The 25,099-nt window shown below is 42.7% G+C and overlaps 1 long non-coding RNA gene across 1 annotated transcript; it reads right to left on the bottom strand.

Moving 5' to 3' along the window:
• Window positions 1-1,142: 1,142 nt before the first annotated feature.
• Window positions 1,143-24,944, bottom strand: LOC118013365. Its single transcript, XR_004679998.1, has 3 exons — window positions 24,084-24,944; window positions 19,127-19,268; window positions 1,143-1,349 (listed from the first exon to the last, which is right to left on the bottom strand). It is a non-coding gene; the product is annotated as an uncharacterized LOC118013365 (long non-coding RNA).
• Window positions 24,945-25,099: the final 155 nt, after the last annotated feature.

The following is a 25,099-nucleotide window of genomic DNA, read 5'->3' as shown; positions in this document are numbered from 1 at the left end:
ATCTAGAAATGATTAATTCTGTCCATGAGGATCACGTGATTATATCATGCAAAGAGTTAATTCCACCATGGTGCACACTGGATTCAATAAGAGGGTTTAATAAGATTTACTAATTGCCTCTCTTTATGAAGGAATCAACTTTGCAAGGGCAGACCCAATACTTAAACGAAGGCAAGTGAAGGCCAGATGGCGCCATGGTGCTTTCAACAAACCAAGGCTTCACAGAGATCAGAATCCAGAACAGTGGGCCCCCAGCACTAGGTGAACTGTGTAAAAAAGAACCCATAACTAAGCAGTCAGCGCTACACGCTCTTCCCTACAGCAGCAATTCAGCCTCAGAAAAATGACATTATGGTTCAAATTGGGCTAATATTATTGACTTAAAATTTTTTTTCATTTTAGAATTTTGTTAGCATTTAATTCATTCTTAGTTGTAAAAAAACTATAAACAGGAAAGTCATGCTTATTTTTTGTTTGTACCTTTGAGGTTATATTATCATATAAATAATTCAGGTCCAAATTAGATGTCTGAGAGAATATTTTTCTTCTTTGAAAAAGAGTGGACATTAATCAAACATGAGGACCAATGATAGAGTGGAAAAACTTTGGCCTAAAAAGTCAGTGCTCTGGGGCCTGATCCTGACATAATCCACGGGGCAACTTGGGCCAGTATGACTCCGTTTGAGCTCTAAAACAGGAGTTATCTATGTACCTTTTTGCTTTCTCAGGGGTGCTCTGAGGATCAAATGAGCTAATGAATGTGGAATAACTGTTTTGTTTTTTTTTTTAAGATTTTATTTATTTATTTGACAGAGAGAGACACAGAGATGGAACACAAGCAGGGGGGAGTGGGAGAGGGAGAAGCAGGCTCCCCACTGAGCAGGGAGCCCAATGCAGAGGGGGGGCTCGATCCCAGGACCGTTGAGATCATGACCTGAGCCGAAGGCAGACGCTTAACGACTGAGCCACCCAGGCGCCCCTGAAATAACTATTTTTAAAAAAAGTATTGCTCAAAGCATTGTGGAAAGCATTTTCCCATAGCATCCTAAGAAAGGGTAAGCAGTCTAATATGAGATGGGTAGTTCTTGGATTTGCCTGCTTAACTCCATGAGCTTAAAAGAGTTGTCGTTTCCATTATGATTAACCTAAGAAGGCTCCATGGAAGAGAAGGAAGGAGAGAGAAGAGGGAGCACGCATGGGGCCTGCGGGTACCTTGCCTAGCTTGTTGACACCGCAGACTGTTTGTCCATCTGTGTTCCATAATGGTGTTCACAGACCTGGCCATTCTACCCATGCCCAGCTCTGCTTTCTTTGTCCTCTTGCCTTCTGGGATCCCCTTCTGACTTCGTCTGGGAAATGAGACAGAAACAATATTACTTAATGGTGTCTGGGGAAGAGAGTTGTCAATTTTTCCTGTGCTGGCCTTCACCCAACTTTCCAATCAGCAATATTGCAGTCAAGGTTGGACCCACCTAAGGAAAGTCTAGGCACTGTCAGATCAGATCAGTCAGAAGTTCCAGGCACTGATCTCTGAAGGAGAGGAAACAGAGGTAGAGGGGGCTGGGTGCCTGTTGGCGCCAACTCAGCATGTACATTTTTTGGAAGGTAGATGCAAATACATATTAGTGACATCGTAGTAGAGAATTTAGATTCTAGTAGTTCCCGCACTGCAGTAGCATTTTCAGAATCAGGATTTGACACCAAAATGTAGGAGGCTGCTCCAATATTGTTTGGTGGGGTTTTTTTGTTTGTTTTTTTGTTTGTTTTGTTTTGTTTTGGGGTTTTTTTGGTATTTTACCCCTTAGCACATGAATTATCAACTGTTTTACCAATAGAAAATAAAACACAATTCCTTTTTATAAGTAAAAACAAATTAAAAATTAAACATACAATAGGATACCATTTACAAAAAATTAAGTATCTGAGAACTAGTTTAAAAAGGAGTATGTAAGACTTGGAGAAAATTTTTAAACCCTTTTGAAGAACATAAAAGACCTGAATAAGTGCAGGAATCTATCACACTCCAGAAAGGATGACTTAACTCTAAACAATGTCAATGCTCCCTAAATTAACCTGCAAATTGAATCCCTCCCAATCAAAATCTCAATAGATTTGGCTGGGGAGACAGGGGTGGAAGAACATCTGTCAAACATTCTAAAATTTATGAGGAAGACTAAAAATCCACTAATGCTAAGATGGCTTTTTTTAAAAAGCAATAAGAAGAAACACTTAACACTAGAAACTGAGAAATATCACAGAGCCAGCATTATTAAAACAGTGTGGTACTGGCACAGAAAGAAACAGGCTGGTGGGATGGAAGAGCGGGTCTAGAAGCAGGCTTACGTGTGCACAAAAACTTAGAGGTGATAAATCTGCCATCATAAATCAAAGGGTAAAAAGATGACTGATTTCATAAATGGTAAAATAAATTTGAATCTCTATCTCATTACTGAATAAGAAAATAAACTGTATATAGATTCAATCCCTAAATGTGAAAAGTAAAATCATAAATAATAGAAGAAAATACATGATCATATAGTGTGACCTAGAGGTGGGAAAAGATTTTGTAAACAAGATTCAAAAGCAACACCATAAGGAGAAAAATGGATGGATTTTATATCAAAATTAAAGATTTCTATTCGGTGAAGTATACCATCAATTGAGTTAACACATAGATGGGCAATGCCTGGAAGAAGACATTTGCACTAACAAATGCTTAGGGAATCCCAACAAATTAGTAAGAAAAAAAGAAGAAACAACAGAAAAATGAACAAAGTAGGTAAGTAGGCAGAAAGTCTTTTAGGTGAGACTTAATTTCACAAATAATATGAAAAACACACAAAAAAATGCCATTTCACATAGGGTAAATTAGCAAAAAATAGGAAGTCTGATAATACCAAGTGCTGACAAGGAGGTGGAGAAACAGGAGGGCTGATAAATGTAAAAACTGGTCTAGCTCTCTTAGAGAGCAATTTGGTGGGGCTTATCGAAGTAAAGAATGCACAGAGCCTATGACCCAGCACTGGCACTGTGGGGACATACACCCTGGAAAAAATCTCACGCAGAAGCACAGAATGTCCATCATCTTGCTGCTGGCAGAAGCAAAGCACTGATGGCAATCTGGGTATCCACCAGCAAGGGAACAGAAGGGTAGATATGGTAACTACAAATGACAAAACACCATGCAGTGGTGAGAAGGAATGAAATAGATCCACTTAAAGCAACACGGGTAGGTCTCCAAAACAGAGTTGGCATGGGGGCAGGGTTGGGGGGAGGACAGATTTATAGCACAATATAATTTATGTATGTTTTTAAAAGACACCAAGCAATACCACTTATGTTTCAAGGATATCTGTGCATGTGGATAAACTTATGGAAGGTGCGTTAGAAGGATACACATTACCCTGGATATTGGGGTGCTCCACCCATACCCCTCTTCAGGGCCAAAGCACCCACCCCCCAACTGCTGGGAGTATTAGTGCTCAGGCTCAAGGCTGCATCCCTCAGGGGAACTGCCTCACCTAAAGCTATGCCCCTTCTAGGGGAAGTGGCCAGTGGCTGGCTGATGCAAGGATATAAAAGGCTTGACCCTCCAGGGGCACCTGGGCGGCTCGGTCAGTTAAGCTCTCAGCTCAGGTCTTGATCTCAGGGTTGTGAGTTCAAGCCCCCTGTTGGGCTCCATGCTGGGCACGGAGCCCACTTAAATAAATTTAAAAAATTAAATTAAAAAAAATTTTAAAAGGCTGTCCTGCTTTGTTTGGGAAAACTCTAAAGGGTCATGCCAGGTCCAGAGCTTCCATAGTCTCAGCTGAGTCCCTGGTGGCAAGCACAGTGGGGATCAGCTTCACCTTCGGTCCCATACTACGGTCCTCACTTCTTTCTGGGTCTGTCTCCTGAAAGCACTCCTGAATGAACCTGCACGCGAGCCCCCATTTCAGAATGTGCTTCCTTCCAGAGAGCCCTATCTAAGGAATATGTGAAATAATCAAGAGTGGGAGCAGTTACTGTGGAAAAGGGAAGAGATATGGGGATGGGGAACAGAAGGGGCAAATAAGAATTCAGTGAGTCAACGTGCGGTCTCCCAGGACTAGTGACGACAGCATACCACATAACTTACGCGCACCCAAAAGTCCACAATACAAGACAAAAAACTGAAAACATACCACCTGTCTGTGGACAGTACACCAGCTGCCCCTTCCTTTGTTCACATTTCTCTGTAACCAGACCCCAGTGACTCTTCTGCTGGCAGGCCAGTGACGAGCAAGGAAAGGACTCAGAAAAAGCAAGGGAGGTAAATGGGCGAGGACTGATGTTTTCTTACCCTTGCAACTAGGGGGAACCTCAAGAATCTGGAAGCCAGGAACCCCCCTGGCCCAGGTCCATCCTTGCTGCAAGGAGCTATAAGAGATACATCCCACCCAGCAAGGGAAGGAGGAAGTAAAGGAGTGTGGTGGGGTGGGGGGAGGGAGAGACAGACAGAGACAGAGAATGTGTTTCCATCTCAGGCATGGAAGGGCCCAAGATCTGACAGAGATATAGATTCTATGCTTTCCATTCACTCCAGCACCAGATGGAGCAAGAGATCTTTATGGCACTTGTGGGGAGGGGGTTACTTACATCTGGGGAAGCAGCTTCATCTGCCTCTGAGCCAGATGCCACAATGACTTGGGCATCTTGCTCTGGCTTCTACTCCCCAGCTTGCCTGCCTCTCCCCTCCTCCAGCTCTCCTGCTTGATATTTTTCTGTAACAGAAACTTGTTCCCTTCCTTGGGCCTTGACCCAGCCCGTCTCCTCTCCATACCCCTCTCCCCCATCTCCAGTCCTTTCACCCTTTCAGCGTCTAGATGGGTCTCTGGGTTAGTGTCACACATGCAGACACTGAAGCAGATAAGGCTCCAAAGAGAGCAAAACTGATGCAATTGTGCTTGTCTTGGAAAATATGTGCCCTGGGAAGAGGCTGTGGAATGTTCAGGAAGGCCACTCAGAGGCTGACCAGAGGCTGAAATGCTCAGAGTTCTCTCTCTTCCCACTCAAAGAAAAATAGAGAACTATGTTTAAAGGAGCATAAGTAAATTATAATTCAAATTCACCAACCTACCTTTTCCATAAAATGGTACTGAGCTCCTACTATGTAGCATGTAAGTATGTTCAGAAGGCAGGGACTTCCAAAATGAGTAAGATGCAATCCTTGGTGTCTAAGAGCTCACGGTCTGGTAAAAAGGTAAGATTTGCACACTAGTATTGATGATGAGGAATGTAACATGGTAAGGGCAATAAAAAGCGCTACCCCCAAATGCTCAAATTGTTCAGAGCAGAGAAAGTCACATTAGAAGGAAGAATCAAAGGTTTCCTGAGCCACATAACTTTTGAAACAGCTTGCAACTTATGGATAGAATTTGTTACTATACTTTAAAAATTAATTTTAATGTATTTAATATATGTGAATACAGGGTAAGGCATTCAATACACTGAATAACATTTTTAAAAGATGATCAATATTCCTACTGCTTTCTAAAAAAACTGCATGAGGGACGCCTGGGTGGCTCAGTCAGTTAAGCGTCTGCCTTCAGCTCAGGTCATGATCCCAGGGTCCTGGGATCGAGTCCCGCATTGGGCTCCCTGCTCCGCGGGGAGCCTGCTTCTCCCTCTGCCTCTGCCTCTCTCTCTCTCTATCTCTCATGAATAAATAAATAAAATCTTAAAAAAAAAAAAAACTGCATGAAATAAGAAATCAAGATTCCCATCCTGTTACCCATCTCCTTCCATCACCCAAACTAACCCCAAAACTAACTAAACTAACTACTTTAACAGTTTGGTGTGAACCAGCCGTAATCTTTGGATGGAAATGATTTCAACAAAAAAAGAAGGGTATCCCAGGTAAAGACCAGGAGGCGAGAAGAGAAAAGGCAAGTTGTGTGCCCAGTGTGTGTGGCCAAAGTAGGAGATGAGAGATGACATCGAAACAGGGTCGGAGTCATGTCACAGAAGGTCCTCAGTGCAGGACTCTGGCATTTGGGATATTATTCAACAGGCAATGTTAGATAAGAAATGGTCAAAGGAGTTAGGGATTTTTAGCTAGAGTAAGAGAAGATCTGGGGGCACATGGCAGCAATAATTCAATTATATAAAGTGCTATCATGTGCAAGAGAGATTAGGCTTTTAATTTGAGGATCCACAGGTCAGAATTCGGGTCAATAACTTGAAGTTTCAGGAGTGGTATTTCAGTTCTATATAGATAGGAAAGGAGTTTCTAACAAACAGACTTCTGCCACAATAGAAGAGATGACCTGGGGAAGAGTAAGGACCTCTTCACTGGAGAAGCTCTGGCAGAGGCCCAGTGACTAATCACTGTGGACAGAAGATTTGTGCATCAAGCAGGGAGCAGGGAGCTTGTAAAGTCTTTTCTAACATTAAGGTTCTACAGTAAAATGAGGAAGCAGTGAAGGATTTTTAACTGAGGAGTTATATAATTAGAGCCATGCTTTAGAAAGATTAATCTGGTAGAAACGTATAGATTGGGTCAAGTAGAAACAAACTTAAAATAGATGAGCATGAGGCTGATAGAATAGCTCAATCAAAAGCAATTAGGACTCTGGTTAAACATGGTGGATTAGGCATGCTTGTTATCTGTACTCCCTCATAAAATGCAACTAAAATGACTGCATGAATAAAAAGGACATGAATCCACAAAGACAAAGACTATGGAAGATATGGAAGAGGAGACAACAGCAGACTGGAGGTGTCAACAAAGTCTGACTTGGAACTGGAAGCACCAGGTTTCTGTTTAGGCCAAGGACCTGGCTGAGGCTGGAAATGAGGCTGTAGCTGCCCAACACCCCCCACCCCCAAATCCCCAGGAGATGACAGGACATCCCTAGAGAGACTGTATTGGAGGAGGTCCACATGAGGGACAATAGTCACAGCTAAATAATGAGGTACAATTCTGAAACCAGAGCAGTTAAGGGAAGGATTACACACTGAATGGTGCGATCCCGTGGTTCCCTTCCCTGGCTAGGCTCCTAGAATGCCAGCAGCCAGGCTCATACTCACTTCCTCAGGCAGAAGACTAGAGAGTTTGTTTCTTGGGAAACTTACCAGCTCAAGAGAAGACTAATCACACTGAGATTTGGGGGCCCCCAAACAAATGGCCAGAACCCTGACTAATCACTCTGCTATAAGGCCCATTAGTCACCAAGACTAAGTACCCCCCCCCACACACACACATACACACACATACACAATCTCTACCTGAGACTTAGGGCATCATTTTAAACACTAATGCCAGGCAATAACTACTGAAAATTCTAGTGAAATCTCTAACACAAAATACCAAACAACCAAAATAAAGGAATTTTAAGGAAACAGGCAATGCAGAAAGAAAAGAAAACTTCAAAAATAGAATAACTAAAACTTAAGAGAAGCAAGGGATGACACTGTATTCATAAAAAAAAAAACCAAGAGGATGCCATGGAAGAGAACAGAGAGTGGGAAAGAGCTTTTTCACACTGAAATAAAATATCCCAAATAAAACACTAAACAGAAAAGCTGGAAGAGGGCTGGGAAGCTTTCACTGAAAATAGAACGAAACAGAAAACAAAATGGAAAATAGAAGGAAAGGGGGAAGTACATTTGAGGATCAATCTAGAAGGTCCCCAATCTAACTAATAGGAATTCCAGAAGGAGAGAAGACAGAGAATTGAGGTGAAGAATCACCAGAGAAATAATATTAGAGTATTTCCCAGAACTAAAGCCCGCAGTTGCCTAGGCTGACAGGGTCTACGGGTGCCCAGCACTACAAACGACAAAGTGGCACCAAGGCTTGTCACTGTGAAATGGCAGAAGATCAGGGATAAAAACTAAACCCTATTCATGGAAGCATTATTCATAATGGCCAAAAAGTGTAAACAACCCAAATATCTATGTGGTATATTCATACAGCAGAATATGATTTGGCAATACAAAGGAATGAGTATTACGACATGCTACAACATGGAGGAACCTTGACAAGGTTGTGCTAAGTACAAGAAGCCAGTCACAAAAGACCACATACTGGGTGCTTCTGTTTCTATGAAATGTCCAGAAGAGACAACTCCATAGAGACAGATGTAGATTGGAGGTGGCCTAGGGCTGGAGTGGAGGTGGTTTGAGGGGGAGTTCAGACTGGGTACAAGGTCAGTTTCTTTGGGGGATAATCAAATGTTTTAAAATTGATTGTTGTGATGGTTGCACATCTCTGTAAATATACTAAAAACCACAGATTGTACACTTTAAATTAGTGAATTATATGATATATGAATTATATCTCAATAAAGCTGATATATTAAGGGGAGAGAAGGAAGGAGGGAAGGTGGGGGAGAGGGAATGGGAGGGAGAGAGGGAGAGAGAGCGAGCAAGAAAGAATCCTTTAAACTTCCAGAGAGGAAAAAAGGTTGAAGACAAAGGAATAGGAATCAGAATGGCATTGGACTTTTTAAAAACAGGCCAAGATATAAAAGAGGTGGTAGCACAGGTCTTTAAATTTTTGAGAGGCGCCTGGCTGGCTGAGTCAGTAGAGCATGTGACTCTTGCTCTCAGGGTCTCAGGGTCTTGAGTTCAAGCCCCATGTTGGGTGTGGACCTTACTTAAAAAATAATAAACAAACTAGGAGGAAAAGTGGCTTTTAACTAATACTTCCATATCTTGACAAATTATGAGTCAGAGTTGAACAAAAACATTTTCAAAAATTCAAGTAATAAAAAATTTTTCCTGTAAATCCTTTCTGTGAAGGCTTAGAGAAGAGATGAATATCATCAAAATAGACAGTAAACTAGGAAAGAGGAAGACACGAGACGGGGAATTCAGAAGCTCACACAGGCGAGGAACGAAAGGAATTCCCAAAATGTTGATGCAAAGTGCCACGGGGCCTTAAGACTGGCCTGTCCAGATTGGAGCAGGAAGAGAGATGATCTGGGTGGCAAATCTCAGGAAAAATAAAATGAAAGTGAACTGCTATGGAACTGATAAAGACACCCATGGCCAGACTGGAAGGAATTTATAGTTCTAGAAAATTTGGGAGCAGAGTTGGTGACAGACACATATCAAACTAGGCAAATTTTTAAAACACCAATATTAACTAAAAAAAATAATACATACAAGAAAGGAAATGTAAAAAAAAAAAAAAAAGAAAGAAAGAAAGGAAATGTAATCAGAGCACATGGCAGAGCTTAGGTGCAATGTTTCCACAGTCATAATACTATAAATACTGAATGCCAATTTAACCCAAAATTATCTAGTAACTAAATTAGGAGGTTCGAGGGAGAAGTGGGTATTTTTGTGTTGGAATGTGTTAGAGAGTTAACATCTGCCAGAGGAAGAAGACAACGATGTTGGCAAAGTTGGGGAGGTGGAATGAAGCATTAGCAGCATAATGCTGTTTCGAAAATACAGACTAGATACAGGAAGAGAAATTTAATTTCAGAAAGGTCATCAGGCCTTGAGTTAGAGTAGTGGCTGGCGGGGATGGATTTGGAGGATGTGGAAGCTGGGCTGAGGACCCAGTAAACGTGGAGGGCAAGGGGAAGGGAAGCCTAAAGCCAACAAGAAACGAACAAAATCATCCCATGGTTTTAAGCCTGGGTTGCCATAATGGCCGTGCTTGGGGAAAAAGCAAAGTTGGAGAAAGTTAACTGCCAGGTTAGCTGCTTGAAAGGCAAATAAACGTGGCCTCTGCTGTGTTCTGGGCAGTGGGGTCCCTTTGGCCGCACCCCCTTTGGTGCACCTCTGTGGCTTCTGGGGCACAGCATTCTGACTGCAGCTGTGTGGCAAACAGAAGCTGAGAGCATCTCAAATGTATGAGATTCTGGGTGTCAGAAATCACTTAAATTAATTCCGCTGATGTTCAGCTAATCAAATCAAAGCCCGGAGAAATTAATCCAAGGGAGGAAATAGTTAACCAAGGGATGGCCAACAACAGTGTTAAGGTACTTAGAGAAGTAAAGAACTGAAGACCAAGAAAAGGCCTTTGGATGGGGCAGTTAGGTGATCACCAGGAAAATCACTGCCCTGGCGTGGAGGGGGACAGCCACAGTGCGGGGTGTGAGAAGTGATGTGGGGGCTGGGGGAGTGGATCCTACCTGACAGCGCCTCGCACTTAGTAAGGGCTCCACAAATATTAGTTGTGGTTTTTTGTTTTTTTCAGAGAACATGATGATTTAAATGAAAAAAAAAAAAAAAAAAAGGCTGGTGGCTTTGTGAGGACAACTAAGTCTTTAAAGATGTTTGAAGGAAAAAAAGGAGTCCTAGAGCTGGCATCTAGACAGAGGGGAAGGCCAGGCAGTGACAATGGTTAACGGAGCTGAGAAGAGCAATGGCTGATGGAAGTGAGAGCCAGAGTACCTGGACGGACTTTAAAAAAGGACATGAGGGGCGCCTGGGTGGCTCAGTCATTAAGCATCTGCCTTTGGCTCTGGTCATGATCCCAGGGTCCTGGGATCGAGTCCTGCATCGGGCTCCCTGCTTGGCGGGAAGCCTGCTTCTCCCTCTCCCACTCCCCTTGCTTGTGTTCCCTCTCTTGCTGTCTTACTCTGTCAAAAAATAAATAAAATATTTAAAAATAATAAAAAAAGGATATGAGTGCAACAATTAGTTGTGAAAAAGAGGACAAGTCCAGACTAAAGGAGAAGAGAAAAGGATGGGGGCGGGGGGATATCCAGATCAATTTTAAAAGGGAAGAAAGGGACATTGAAAAACCCTAGATTGGGTGATCTCTTTCTAAGGAAACCAGGAGCCATAAACCATCAAATGAAAGTAGGTACCTGTGGTGGGAGGTGGGGGGTGGTTTGCAAGCTGGAAGAAGCCAGAAAAGCTTTGGAACAGTGGTTCTAGGCCAGGAATAATTTTGCCTGCGACCCTCGCTCCCATCCCCGCCCCCGGAAGACCTTTAGTAATGTCTGAAGCCATTTTTTTTTTTTTGCTGTCACAGTGGGGGAGGAGGTGCCACTGGCATCTAGTGGCATTTTGTGGAGGTCAGGATGCTGCTAAACACAGGCCAGCTCCCCACAACAAAGAATGATGCTGTCCCAAATGTTAATTGTACCAAGATTGAGAAACCTTGCTTTAGAACAACTATTGAGGCAATTTCACTAAGCAGTCAACAAGAAATGTGTAGGAGGATTGCTCAGCAGTCCCAAGGCCAACCCAACCTTAAATAACATAAATCTGAATCCAGTTGGTATGGCTTTTTGAAGTTTTCTAGTTACACTAAGCAGAGAGAGCTCACATAAGTAGAATGTCTCATTTCGAAGGGCTTTACAAACATTTGTCATGAATCCATTGCTAAAGGTATAAATATCTAACATTTATTACCTTAAACAAATCTTTGAAATAGGTACCTTTTCTCTGGCTTTCCACTGAGGAAACAAAAACACAGAGGCATTAAGTAACTTACCCAAAGTCACACAGCGAGTACAGGTAGAGAAAGGATTTAAAGCCAGGCAGTTTAACACAAGTATCTATTCTTACCAGGATTCCATGCCTTTAGGGGACCTCTAAAATCAATTCCATTTCTCATTTGACACTCTTCCAACGACCTCCCACTTCTGGAACATGGATATCCTAGCAAAGGTGTTTCTTTTGACAGCTCTGCACCATATGTATCTCTTCCCTTTAATACGCAGGACTCAGTCTTGAGTTCAACAATCTAAATCCTAAGTGCTAAGGGCTAGAAAGGTGGTTAAGATTTCCTTAGAGAGAAGTCAAGCATTTGAGGTATGACCTCTGCAATAACTGCTCTGAATGAGATCAGCGACCTAACCCTTTAGAAATTCTGCAGATGGCCAGTCTTTTTGTGAACCAGCATGTTAGCCATGCCCCTCTTTCTGAGATTACAGAGTGATTGAGTGCCTCTGAGCATTATTCATTCTATATATCAAGGCCTTTTTGACTATTAATCCCTGATCATATGCTCTGCTCAGCCTAGGTTTGGAATTATCAACCTCCTAGGGTTGTGTTCATCAGGACTTAGCAGAAGCACTGCTAAATTTTTACCATGTATGTGCATTAATTTAAGGAGAACTCATGGAAATCTAATGACTGGCCTATGATTGATGCTGTTATGAAAAATATCCAAGAAACAGATGAGGGATTAGACACTTTCAAGCATCATTAATCCATCCTCAGAACGGGTCTGACCTTTGACCCAGCTCTGGCTCTTGACAACAAGAGGGCTGTAGGCTTGGGACCTCCTGCCTGTGGTAGACGGATGGCAGGGGCGAGGCTGCTGCAATGGGAAGTGGGGTTGCAAACAGCTTACCTGAAGGATGCTGAGATGAGAAGCAGCTAGGAGGGGGCCAAGGGACCAGGATACCAGGCAGAGAAAGACCGCATCCCTGCTCCAACCCCATCATTCCTCTCGCCAGCCTCTGTCACCTCTGCCTCTAGGTCAAGGGACTCACAGAAAACTCCAGGCCTCCCATCTGCCAGCTTCCTCCTTTCTCTCCAGTTCTTCTCATGGCTCCATTATCTGGTCCATGTTCCCCGCTCCCCCAACCTAGCGGCCCTTACCAACATTCAATCCACATCCTCTGAGTCACTGTTTTCCTTGTACACTCACTCCCAGAAAGTCTCTCGATTACATATTGACATAGGGGAAAGGCAGGTCCAGGACTGGAGAATGTTTCTATTTCTATTTTCATTACTAACTTATTTAGGGTTTTTTCCCCCTGGTCGTGATTCTGGTTGTTGCTTAAGTACTTATTAGATAGAGCTTATTCTTCTAATCACTTTTTGTATTTCCCCAACAATTCACATCTGACGATTCCTATTCACTCTGTAGCTAAGATAAAATCAAGATTTAAACACTAGGACCTTCAGTTGAGCCTCACTGAGTAACAAATACTTGGGATTTTGAGATTTGAGCATGGTGGGGGGTTACAAATCTCATTCAGGGCAAGTGGAGCCACTTAATCTGGTCTTATATCCCTTGCCATTAGAAAAGCCTTGCTTTGTCTAACTTAAATGCATCGTACTGTTGTGCTCTCCAGAAATCCAGATTTTCATCATAGTATCCCTCTGGTAAGTGTCTCTCCGCCCTTTACAAGAGTCACCAGTCCAACCTTCTCATGCTGTAGTAAGAGGATCTGGGACAGGGAATAAAATTCATCTGTTCTTCCCTGCACCCACCCTCCAACATTAAGGAGGAGAAGGAGCTTTCTCAGAGTCAGGTACCTGAGAAAAAAGGCCGAGGATAGAGCCCCGAAGCTCTGATCCCTAAACCTCTGCACCTCTGGTGGCTATACACAGAGGGCTTCTCCCCTTCCCGAACCTCGATGTTAGTCCCTTGGCCACTGCCAAGTTCATTCCCTGCTCTCATTTCCTTTCTCTGATCTACCCCCTCCAGTAGCTCCAGCACTAAAGTTAGTGTTAGCTAGCTGGTTTATTTCATCTTCGGCATTACCAGGCCTGCTCGGGTCCCTCTCTTAACCAAGAGGCCTGCTTTCATCAGCATCTCGTGTTGGCTGATTTCTGAGAAGGATATAGTGGTGCATGTCTGAAGCTGTTCACATCTTGACTTCCTGTCAGGATAATCAAAACTGCTTTCTACCAGGAGCTAAAGGAAGATGATCCAGCCAGGGCTCCTCTGGGGCAGAAGACAGAGTCCCCATGGTGCCCTACACTCTTTAAATTATTTGGACTTCGAAGTGATCTGTTTAGACCTTTAGGCCAACTGAGTGCTGAGAGATAGAATGTCTGCTGTTCTTTGTTTCTTCTAGGAGCTCCATAAGGAAAAGAAAAATAGAGGAGTCTATGAGACCCCCCCATCCCAGTGACCTGGCTGGAGAAAAGGTGTCACCTGCCACATCAGCCTCTCACCTAGCTATCATGGAGGCTCTTGAAACACTTCCGATCCAAAGAAGGACCTAGAGCCAGGAATGGATATGGTAGGTGCCCAGCCAATATTTGTTGAATAAATAAATGAAGTTTTAATATCTTACAGCATCTCTTCACCATTGAGATTACCGTCACTCTGAAGTAGATAGAGGCTAAAGGAGACAGAAAAGAAATTAAAATGCATTTGGCACCAAGACAGAGTAAAGCTGTGTCTAAACATGAAATGGAAATCGCATCCTCTCTTAGCATCCCACATTCTCCAAGTGCAACAACTCGGGGGCTGATACTGGTACACAGAAGAAAATGAAAACTTATTTCCTAGACCCCCCAGCCTAGTGAGAGTGTTCTATCTCCATGACCCAACGAACATCTAGGCCTATTTCTGACCAAAAGAGAGAGATAAAAATTCCTTCTCGGGAAACCCAAATTTTTGCAGAGCTGAAGAACTTGCTATATCACAGCTTTAGCTAAACAACACGAGCTTGATTATCAAATATTAGAATTGGAAGAAACAAGCATTGATGCAAGTAAAAGAATATTCTGCTGCTGATTTAAAGACAAGTGAATCGCTAAATATTTTTATTAGCAGCAAATTTGCTGCTTGCTGGAACTAATTTCACGCCCTGTAGATATGGTGCTTAAGTTGGAAATGGCGTTAAATTGCTCTTTCCTTGAGGCGGGTAAGGCTTCTGGTGGCAACCACCACTAGATGGCACAGACAAGGTAGCTCCTCTAAGATAGGCAGCTTTGGAGCCAATCATAGGGAAGTCCAGAGGAAGTTCCGCCCTACATTTCCCCTCCTTCCAAAGAAAGATTTGTGTCTCAAATATCCAAACCTTTTTAAAAAAGGAGTTGACTAGAAAGGACTACTCCTCCCAAGGTTCTTGAATTTCCCAGTTCAGTCTTTTCTCTAAACTCATACACCTCTAGTTCATATATCCAATTAGTCAACCAATTGTAATTTATATAGTTTCTTATGTGTTAGTCTGGTCTCTTCAACAGCACCATATAGCTTCTAGAAAGGAAAGATTACATTTTATCATCAGAATGGAAACCACAGTGGACGAACAGGTACAACTTGCAGGTCGGGGAGCTAGAATAGAAGAACTGAGATAAAGATGGTAGTGCAAAGGATGAGACCTAGGTTAGACCAAGATGGAACAGAACACACAGAGGTCACTGGAGCCCCCAGGGAAATGAAAGCAGGTGAGTAATCCAAAATGAAGACAAGGCCAGCTCTGAGGGTCAGGGAATGGCTGGGACTCAGAAGCCACAGCCAGAGGACACATTAAATAGTAAAGGTCAGAGCAGGCTGTGGGTGAACAAATAAACCAACAGAATGCAGAACACAAATGCCTAAGGAGAAAAAAAGGCAAGAGGCCAAAGGTCAAAGCAGCAGTCAGGAAATGCGTAGAAGCTAAAGAAGTAGGAGCAAAAGAAAGATTGAGGTACTTACTTTTTTTTAATTAATTAATTAATTTTTATTTATTTTTTTATTTATTTGATTGAGGTGCTTATTAAACAGATGCTTAGTCAGTTACTACCAAGACCGACACAGATTCACTAAGTTTTGCCCAAATGAACTCATTTCCCTGTACAGTAGAGTTATGAAGTTGATAAATCAGATCATGCCACTGATTCCTCTTGCTTAAAGACCTCTGAGTTGGCTACAGAATGAAGCCCAAACTCTTTAACATGGTGGTTGAGGCCCTTCACACTCTCCCACCTTGTTTCCCATCACTCCTAGCCTTGAACCCGGCACTCCACCCACATTAGGATATTTGCTCTTCTTGAACCATGAAGGAATGAAGACATGTATTCTTCCATGGTTGGCTTATCCCGTTTCTTCACTCAGAATATCTCCCATCTCCATGCTCTATTCATCTCACAAAAATCTTGCATATCTTTCAAGGCCCAGTTAATGTCACTTCTTTGGTGAAGACTTCCTTTCTCCTTTTTTCCCCATGAAGAAGTAATCTTCCCTTGCTCCAGGTCCTCTGTAAACTTTGCTTATACTGCTAATGTGGATTATGATATAATATATACAAAACCTGTTATATTTTACATTGAAAAACAAATATACCCCTAATACAAATTAGGGGTAATGCATATTTAATTATACACACATTAATTTGGAGCTAGTATATATATGGTTATCACCTCTGCTAAACTGTGAGCTCTTTTAAGACAAGAATGATGTCTTGATCATTTTTGTGTCCTCAGCACCTAACACAGAACCTAGCGGATAGGGGGTCAACAATAAACATTTATTGATTTGAATGGGAGTCACTGCCAAACACATATATCTTCAAAGTTATCATTATGAATAATGCTGTAAAATGGGTCATTAGGCAAAACTGAAGCTGTCTGAACACATACACAGACAAGAAGGAGGTTTCCAATGCTGCCAAGCTTTATGCTAGACAACACTTTTAATAATGATCCAAATTAACATACAAAGAATGTTTATCAAATGTGCAAGGAGACCCACTAATATCACAGGGAAAAGAATCAAGACTTTAAAAATAAACCTAATAGGCTGGAATCTAGTAGTCTGGAAAACTAACAAGATAAAATTGAAGTAAATGTAAAGTCCTTTATTTAGATTTCGAAAATAAATTGCACATACCGAGTAGGGTGGAGATGTCACTTGGCAGTAATAAATGTGCGGAAGAGTAAGAAGCTTCAGTTAATCATAAGCTTTGAAAGCAGACTGTGAGATGTGACCAGTGACAATCTAAGGACACGAGTCCCTGATGGTTGTGGAGTGTCCTGCTCAAAAGAAGCAGGAATAACGTCACTCTGCTCCAAGCTTATGTGATGTATTATGAGGAATTCTAGCACCAGATTCTAAAAGATGCTTTAATAAGCCTCGGTTCAAGTCCAGACTAAAAATAAACAAACAAACAAACCACAGTTCATCCAGATCGCTGTGAACAGATGGTAAAGGAGTCTAGATACGGTAAAGTAAATCAAGAACAAGGGAACTCTGTGTGTGCTTAACTTGGAAAGCTAAAAACTAAGGGAAGGCTTCATTGATATCTTCAAATATTTTAAAAGTGCCTGTTATATGTTGCTACAAATGGCAAAGCTAGACACAGTGAGTACGAATTATGAGGAGGCGGGGTTTGGCTCAGTGTAAGAAAGACCTTTGTAAGATTTACAGCCGTCCAACAATCAAGTGGGTAGCTTTGGGAGGATGAGAGCTCTCTAACCCTGAACAGATTCCAGCAGAGGCCAGATAACTAGGTAGGTATCTGTAAGAGACTTACAGAAGAGATTGTTTATATATACAAAATATAAATACCTTCCCTTGTGAAATCTCTCAGTGGCTCATCAGAATCTGCGGGATAATGTCTAAATTCCTCATCATGTTGGGGCGCCTGGACGGCTCAGTCGGTTAAGCATCTGCCTTTGGCTCAGGTCATGATCTCAGGGTCCTGGGATCTAGCCCTGCATTGGGCTCCCTGCCCAGCGGGGAGTCTGTTTGTCCCTCTCCCTCTGCCCTCCCCCGGCTCGCTCTCTCTCTCAAATAAATAAAAATCTTTAAATTCCTCATCATGTCATGCAAGCCCTTCATGACACAGATCCCAATGACCTCCCTCTCTTCATCTTCTGCCCTTACCCACCTCCCATGCCTTCAGACCCAGAACAATCCATATCACAGACACTCTGAACTCCTCACCTGTCCCCTATTTGTTATTCTCTCTCATACCACTAAATATTTGCATGTGCTGGTCCTTAGGCCTAGAACCCTTTCCCTCTTATCCTCTGTGGCTAATTTCCAGTCATCCATAAAGACCCTGTTCCAGAGTCAACCTTCCCTGACTCCTCTATTTCCTGCCCTGTACTCAGGAAGCAGATTCCCTCTGATGCGGCCTTTATTACAGAGTGTTTTTTTCTTGTTTGTCTCAAACAGTAGAATATGAAAAATTTGAAGAAAAAAAAAAAAAAGACTGTCTCTGTACCTCCCATTTCTAGAACACTGCCTGATGGATGGCAGATGTTCAGTTTTTGAAGGCCTTTATTCCTTAGGTCAAAACACAACCAAGAAAGGGGTCAGGCAGAATCTAGAATTTACTAAATGGGCAATCATCTCCAGAAATGAGGGTTCGGAGAAATGACCAATTCAGAGAATGGCCATCCTTCTCAACCATAGACCACCTAAATAATTACACACTTCGTGCTTTCTTTTTCTTTAAGGAATCTGGCTTCACTGTCTTCATTCCTCAAGCCTCTGTTCTTTGTCACTCCCTTCGTTTCTTCTCCTTGTCCCCCACTTACATGCTCCCTGACTCTCCTATCTCAACCAGCGAAATATGTTGGCAAAGCAACCAAAGAACCAATTCTATTTATCATCATTTTTTTTATTAGATTAACTTAAATCACATCTACTGCCTTCAGGGCCTCTGAGTTTGTGTAACAAACTCATGTTAGTATTTTCTATCGAGGATAGTTTGGCAAGTGCCCCAAAGGTTAGCAAAACATGGTTCAGGGGCAGAAAATCCAAAAACTGAAATCCTCAAGGCTTCTTTTCCTCCTTGTGGAAAGGGCTCCTTGCCATAAAAAAATGTGGAATATTTATGAGACTACCTTCTCAAGCTGGAATATTTATAAGACTACCCTCTCAAGCTCAAGCCGTACCTAGGTATTTGTGTGCTCCTGAGAGAGTTATATTCCTAAACCTGTTTTACCTCTTAGATCTCCTTCCTAAGTATGAGGTCTTTCAATCCCAGAACACAGCACCAACCTATAAAAAGCCTTTCAATTTGAGTAGCTGGGAGCTCAAATAAGATTTGTGTCCATATTTTAAAATCGCTCCATTCTAGCCATCTCCTCTCATTCAGAGCCCAAGAACAGTGATTTCTACACTACCTACAAGCTCAGCTTGACCCTCTTCCGAAATGCCCTGATGGAACCGACTGAGTGCTTACTGGTGTGACCTCAGCTGAATGGGAGCATTTTTCAGCTGCTTCTCCGGCACAGTGAACTTCACATCTTGTAAGGAAGCATGGGGATCAGGCCTGTCATGGGCTGTAACAATGCCTCAAGACATCTGCTAATCCAGAAACCCCATGGTTCTTCTAATACTCTCACACTTCCCCACAAAGCATGGCGAGTTTCCTTCTCCCACCCACCAAATGTTCCTATATAGGCTCCAGCTGAGTTTTGCCATATATATCCTCCCTGCAGCTGCCTGGTATGTGTCTCTCAGGCTGCCGGCCTCTCCTTCACAAGAATTGGGGAAATCAGAACTCACGGAATCCTTCTCTTGCTGGTTGATCGCTTTATGTCAGCTCTGCAGAAAAGAACGCCTAGACCGTGAACCCAGAGGCTGGGGCCAGTGGCAACAGTGGTAACAGATCCTCCTGCTGTTTGAGGCTTTATATCCTCCTCCCAGTCTGTAGGAGAACAAAGGGACATTAAACTGCACCTTATCATCACCCTTGGCGCTCTCCAGGAGCAGATGCCATTTTACAAAGAACAAAGAAATCCCACCCCCACTGGATATGAGGAGACATGAAATGAGCCTTCGCACCCCACATTCTGGGGAGGAATCACCAAAAGCTACTTAAGGGCTTGGTCTTATGGGAATCAGGCCCCATTCTGACCATAGGTTTTACGAACTGTATTTGGCATGCTCATTCTGTGGTTGATCTTGGCAAGTCAAATCCAGTCACTCCTCTGCTCAAAAAGCTTCCAAATGGTTTCCCATGTCACTCAGAGAAAAGCTCAAGGCCTACCAGGCCCCCTGTGCCCCCCCCCCCCCCCCCCCGCTCCAGCCACACTGGCTTCCTTTGCTCTTCTTGGACAATGCCTACAGACCTCACCTCAAAGGGCCTTTTGCCTGCTGGGCCCTTGGCTCTTCACTCTCTCACTTCCTTTAGGCCACTGCTAAGATGTTACCTCAGGAAAGAGGTCTTCCTTCATGACCCTGTGTCAAATAACACCCCTCAATCTACATGCCCCTCATTATTCTCTACTCCTTTATCCTGCTTTTCTTCTTCATAGCACTTGAAACCCACAGGTGTTTCACATATTTATTTGTTGATTATCTGGCTTCTCCCACTAGAATGTAAGTTCCATGAGAGCAGGGACTTTTTTGTTCATTCTTTACCCCCACAGTCTGGAATAGGGCAAGGCATCCAGTGATACTCAGTATAAATATTTGTCAAACGAATGAGCCCATGAATGAATGGCCCTACACTTAGGCATCCATACTAAAGACATATGATCACTTGCCTTGAGCCAATGAGTAGACAGTGCCTGACCAGGCAATGGAGCCTCTTGCCCCCTGGCCCAGCTTCTCTCCTAGTTTCCAGAACTCTGGCTTTTCAAATGATTACTAGCATAATCCGAATTCAACTGCTCCTCTGCCAACCAGCCTTTTCCTGTTCTTCAGCTTAAGGAATAGACCTTAGAACTCCTTCCAGCATGAAAAACCTTCCCAGCTCTCAACTAAGCCAAATGGACTCAATCTTTTGGCGGCTGAGTAGACTAAAACATGTAATTTGGTTCTTCTTTGTGTGAGCGAAGCAGTCCTTTTGGAAAATAGACAAAATACCTGGCTCTCAGTTGTTGAGCCAACAGGTTGAATTTTCTCTGAAGGACATTCTGACTTGTTAAGAATGGACAAATACTTCAGAAATCAAAAGCCTGTTACTTGTCTCATCCGTTTCGGAGGCCCACCAAAGAGGGAACTCGCCCCCTTCCCCAAACCAGGGGAAGCAGAGGCTTTCATAAGACACAATGCTGCGATAATGCTGAAGGAAGCTGTGCAGGTTTGCTTTCTATCCTATTGTCTTATCCTGTCAGCTCCCTCATCTCCCAGAACCCAGGCTCAATAATTTACAACGGAAAGACGTTTAATAAACGGCCAGATTGGAGCTGTCAGCTCTGCACAATGGGGCTGTTTGCATCTTTCGCTCGGCTTCAGCACCCGCTCTCCCAGCTTGCTTCGGCTAAAACAATCCCATTTGCTATTTTCATAAAATTAGTTCCTCTGCAGTTTCTGTTAATCAGAACATTCTTTGGAGAGAATTATACTGGGATTTCATCACCATCGGAGTTCAACCGCTATGTGAATCTGATGAATTTTTATCACCTCTATGACTGGCAGAGAAGGTAAAAAACTTGGGTGGGCTGCGGTAAGTGGGCAGAGAGTTCTTCCCTCATATCAGCTGAGGTCTCAGAGACCTGGGAACCCAAATCAGTCTCCCCTGCCACATATCTGAGCAGTTTTCTCCCACAGACACATCTCTTTTTTATATACCTATAATTCTGAATCTTCTTGGGGTCATGGACTCTTAAAAATCTGAAGAAAGCTATGGATACTCTCCTCAGAAAAGCCTACATATGCACACACCCACTAAGCCTTACCATTCAAGGCGGTCTGTGGACACTCTCCCTCCCTTCTCTGCACATATGGCCCATCCATGGACTCCAGAGTAGTAACTGTGCATCCTATGGCTTCCTAATCATCCTCATCTCCCTGAAGAAACTTAGACTGGAATAGAGACTCAGTCACCTCTGAATTCCTTTGTTGAAGGAGGAAAAGAGATTTTTTTAAAAGAGAAAAAGAATGTAGAAGGAGAAAGTTTTCATCATGGTCATATACCTTTGAGAAATGAGAAAAAAAAAAAAAAAAGGAAAAACAGAAGACAACTCATATTGGCTGAAATAATGCAAGTCCAAGGATCCATCAACTGATTATTGTGCACTGTATTTGTCAGGGGATCAGAATTAGGAAAGATCTGATGAATTCTCCTTGCCTCCAGATTATACAACACCTATCCCATCCTAAGTAAGATAAGCTCTATATGAGAAAAGACACAGCATGGATGAAGGAAACCTTGGACCAGAGGAACCAGGATTCTAATACCAGCTCTGTCCACAGACTATGTGGTTTTAGGCAAGAAATAATTTATCTCTATCAATGTTAGTTTTTGTTTTGTTTTTTATTGACATGATTTCCAAAGTCTGTTTTGGTTCCAACATTCCATGGGACCTGATTCATTAGAGACCTCTTTAAAAAAAAAAAAAGTTTTTATTTATTTATTTGAGAGCGATAGATCATGAGCAGGGGCAGAGGGAGGGGGGAAGCAAACTCTCCACTGAGCAGGGAGCCTGATATGGGGGCTCCATCCCAGGACCCTGGGATCATGACCTGAGCCGAAGGCAGATGCTTAGCTGACTGAGCCACCCAGGTGCCCATCATTAGAGACTTCTAAGATAGTAAGGCTCAAAGCTTTTTCTTAATGGCCCAGCAGTAAATATTTCAGGCTTAGGGGCCATATAGTCTCTGTATTAACTACTCAGCTCTGATGTTGTAAAGTGAAAGCAGCCATAGACAAACTGCTCGCACACCTGTGTTCCAGCAAAACTTTATTTATACTGAGACTTGAGTTTCCTATAGTTTTCACAGTTTTCTTCTTTTGTTTTTTCCCCAACCATTTAAAAATGTAAAATTCATTCTTAGCTTGCCGGTCATACAAAAAATAGATGGCAGGCCAGAAGAGGCTCCCAGACTGTAGTTTGCTGACCCCTGGTCTACAGCATCAGGTAAATATTATGACCTGGAACATCATGGTGGTAATTCTGAATGATCTTAGAAAGCCAGTAACTTGGGTTCAACAAGTGACAATTGTACTGGGTGAAATTTTTGTTTACCCAGTTTCCCAATTAGCAGAATAGAACAATGGTAGCTTTTTAGTCTCAGTTAATAACCAACAATCACTTAAGTGTTGGGTATATTTTCAGACCTACAGAAATGGTCAAATAATCACACAAGAGAAAATTTATATAAAAAAAATTTAGGACTCTCTGGCAGAGAAAGTTTTTACTATAAAATAAACATGAAAATTTTATGCCTTCTCCTGAAATCACTCCTTACTCCTTGCCATAGTCTTTTTGCTACCCTACCTCTCTATCAGACAGCATAACAAATGATTTTACACATTAAAGAAAGAGGCAACTGGGCACTGGTTTGTACTGTTATTGCTTGAAGTTTTTGGTTTGTTTAGGAGAAAATAAAATTGTAATTAAACAAATGATATGCATACATACATGGTGCCTAAGTACATTCTACAAGTACAATATTAGCTGTACGTATACAGCAGAGATTTGGAGGAACGTGGAGAGGCACTATATAACACTTGACAGAGGAGACAATTTTTAAAAGGAGAAAGATTGGATAGTCAAGTAATCAGTCTTCTCTAGAGTGAACTTTGATTAAGAGATGGCAAAAGATGGAGCGCTATGGTGATAGCACTTCTCTCAATTTCAATGAGAGGGTAGAATATCATTATTTAATCAGAAAACTAATACCTCCTCCCAGTTAAGGGATGAGATAGAGGTGGGGCTAGCGGGGAGGGTCCCTTGATGTGAGAGGAAACCTAAAATGTTATATCCATTCGGGAAGATGTAAGAGGTCTGAAGTGCCTTCTCGGTTATACCTTATTCTTAATTTATAATTTAACTAAAGTCAGCTTGATCATTTGAAGTATAAGAAGGTTAACTTTTCCAATCTCGAACTTTGGAATACTTTCTCCCCCAAACATTAAGAACTCAGAACTGACCAGTTGGTCTAAACAGTGTTATTTTCCATTATTTGTCTCCACTCTGGCTTAGACCAGTCTCCACATTATTCCCCAGATACTCAGTGCTCATTCTTGTCTCAATCTCTTCGTTCAAACTATTTTTTTCCCTGGATTCCCTTCCATCTCTGTTCCACCTTTTCCATTCCTACCCATATTCCAGGGCTCAGCATTCATGCTAGCTATACCACGAAGACCCCCAATTAACTCCAGCCAAAACACTATTTCCCCCAAAGAATATGAGTGAAGAAGTGCTCTTAAACCTACAAAATGCTCTGCAAATATGAAGTATTATTATTATTATGGGGGCAATTAAGTTTGGCTCACGTTATATCTTGCCTTAAAGTGTTTCCTAATTGTTTCATATGCTGTTGGCAGTAACAAACCACAGCTTATTAAGGAGGGCAGGAATCACATGGTATTTTTTGTATCCTCATAGTCCCTACCAGTGCTTAGCTACAGTTAACACTCAATTCCAATGAAATGAATTAATCAAACTAATGGCTTTCTTAACCTCAGAGCTCCGCATTGGGCCAAGTGGTTCACTTGTTAAACACCTAAGAAATAGTGGTTAGGACATATGACTACAAATGAAACCTTGAAAGTAAATTTGAGACTTACATTCAATGGAATTCAACCATCTTCTTCCATTTTACTCATAAAGCTATGATGCAGGAGCTGAATTCCCTACATCAGAGCTTCAATGTTCCAGGACTGAAGAGATTGCTTCATGATGTTTCAGAATGATGTCTAAGGTCAAAAGTTCAAGTACTGCAGTTCTCAAATTTGGTATTGTTTGTTTTGAGTGTTGCCTGTTTTCCCTTCCTGATTCAGCCGTGGAGCATGAGTCCTCCGTCCTGTTTCCACTGGTTGGCCTGATTTATGGATGTTTTGGTCTAACGGGCCATACATAGCTTTGGAACAAAATCACGGCGAGTTTTAGTTTGCAGTTAGGTAAGAGCAGTCTGCTAAAGCATGGACCAGTTCCAGCTGCCTGGAGGCGCGGCTACAGATTTACTCGATTGACCCTGGCCTCGCTTCCTCAGTCTGTCCCATGAGAAGAATGATCCTTGCCATAGTCTACTTCCTAAGGCTAGCACAAGAACAACTCCAAATAAAGTACGGCGAGGTAAGGATAAATGAAAATATGATGCTGGTACATACAACTTGTGCTTCGGACTCGGTTCCGTCCGGGGAGGGGAGGTTTTAGGGACCCTTAATGACAGGGCCTGACCCCAGCTCTCCGAGGCCTAATCTGACTTGCCCCCAGAGTCCCGCCGCCCACCCAAACCAGTGGGTCGGGGACTGAGACGTCTATCAAACTCCGAAACAGAGATTAACGTCTAGACTGCTGTACAAATCTCCGGACTTCGAGACGAGGGGAAGGGGTTGCCTTCCTCCGCTTCACAACCTGGCTGTACGGTCTCCATAGTAACAGCGAGGGAGGCCGGGAGAGCAGCTCTCTCCCGCCTAACAACCCGCCCCCACGCTAGACTGACCAATGGTTCTGGGGGTTACCTAAGAGATGGTGTGATTGACAACGAGGTGGGACGGGAGGCGGAGCCCGGACTGCCTCGATCCAATCGAACTTGAGGCCGGTCTCGGGACCAATAGCACCGACCAATCGGAGGGCGTAA

Source organism: Mirounga leonina, unplaced genomic scaffold, assembly GCF_011800145.1.
Source record: "Mirounga leonina isolate KUSES-001 unplaced genomic scaffold, KU_Mleo_1.0 Mir_153, whole genome shotgun sequence".
NCBI classification, from domain to species: Eukaryota; Metazoa; Chordata; class Mammalia; order Carnivora; family Phocidae; genus Mirounga; species Mirounga leonina.
Note: the sequence above shows the minus strand (reverse complement) of the source record. Positions and strands in the feature narration are given on the sequence as shown.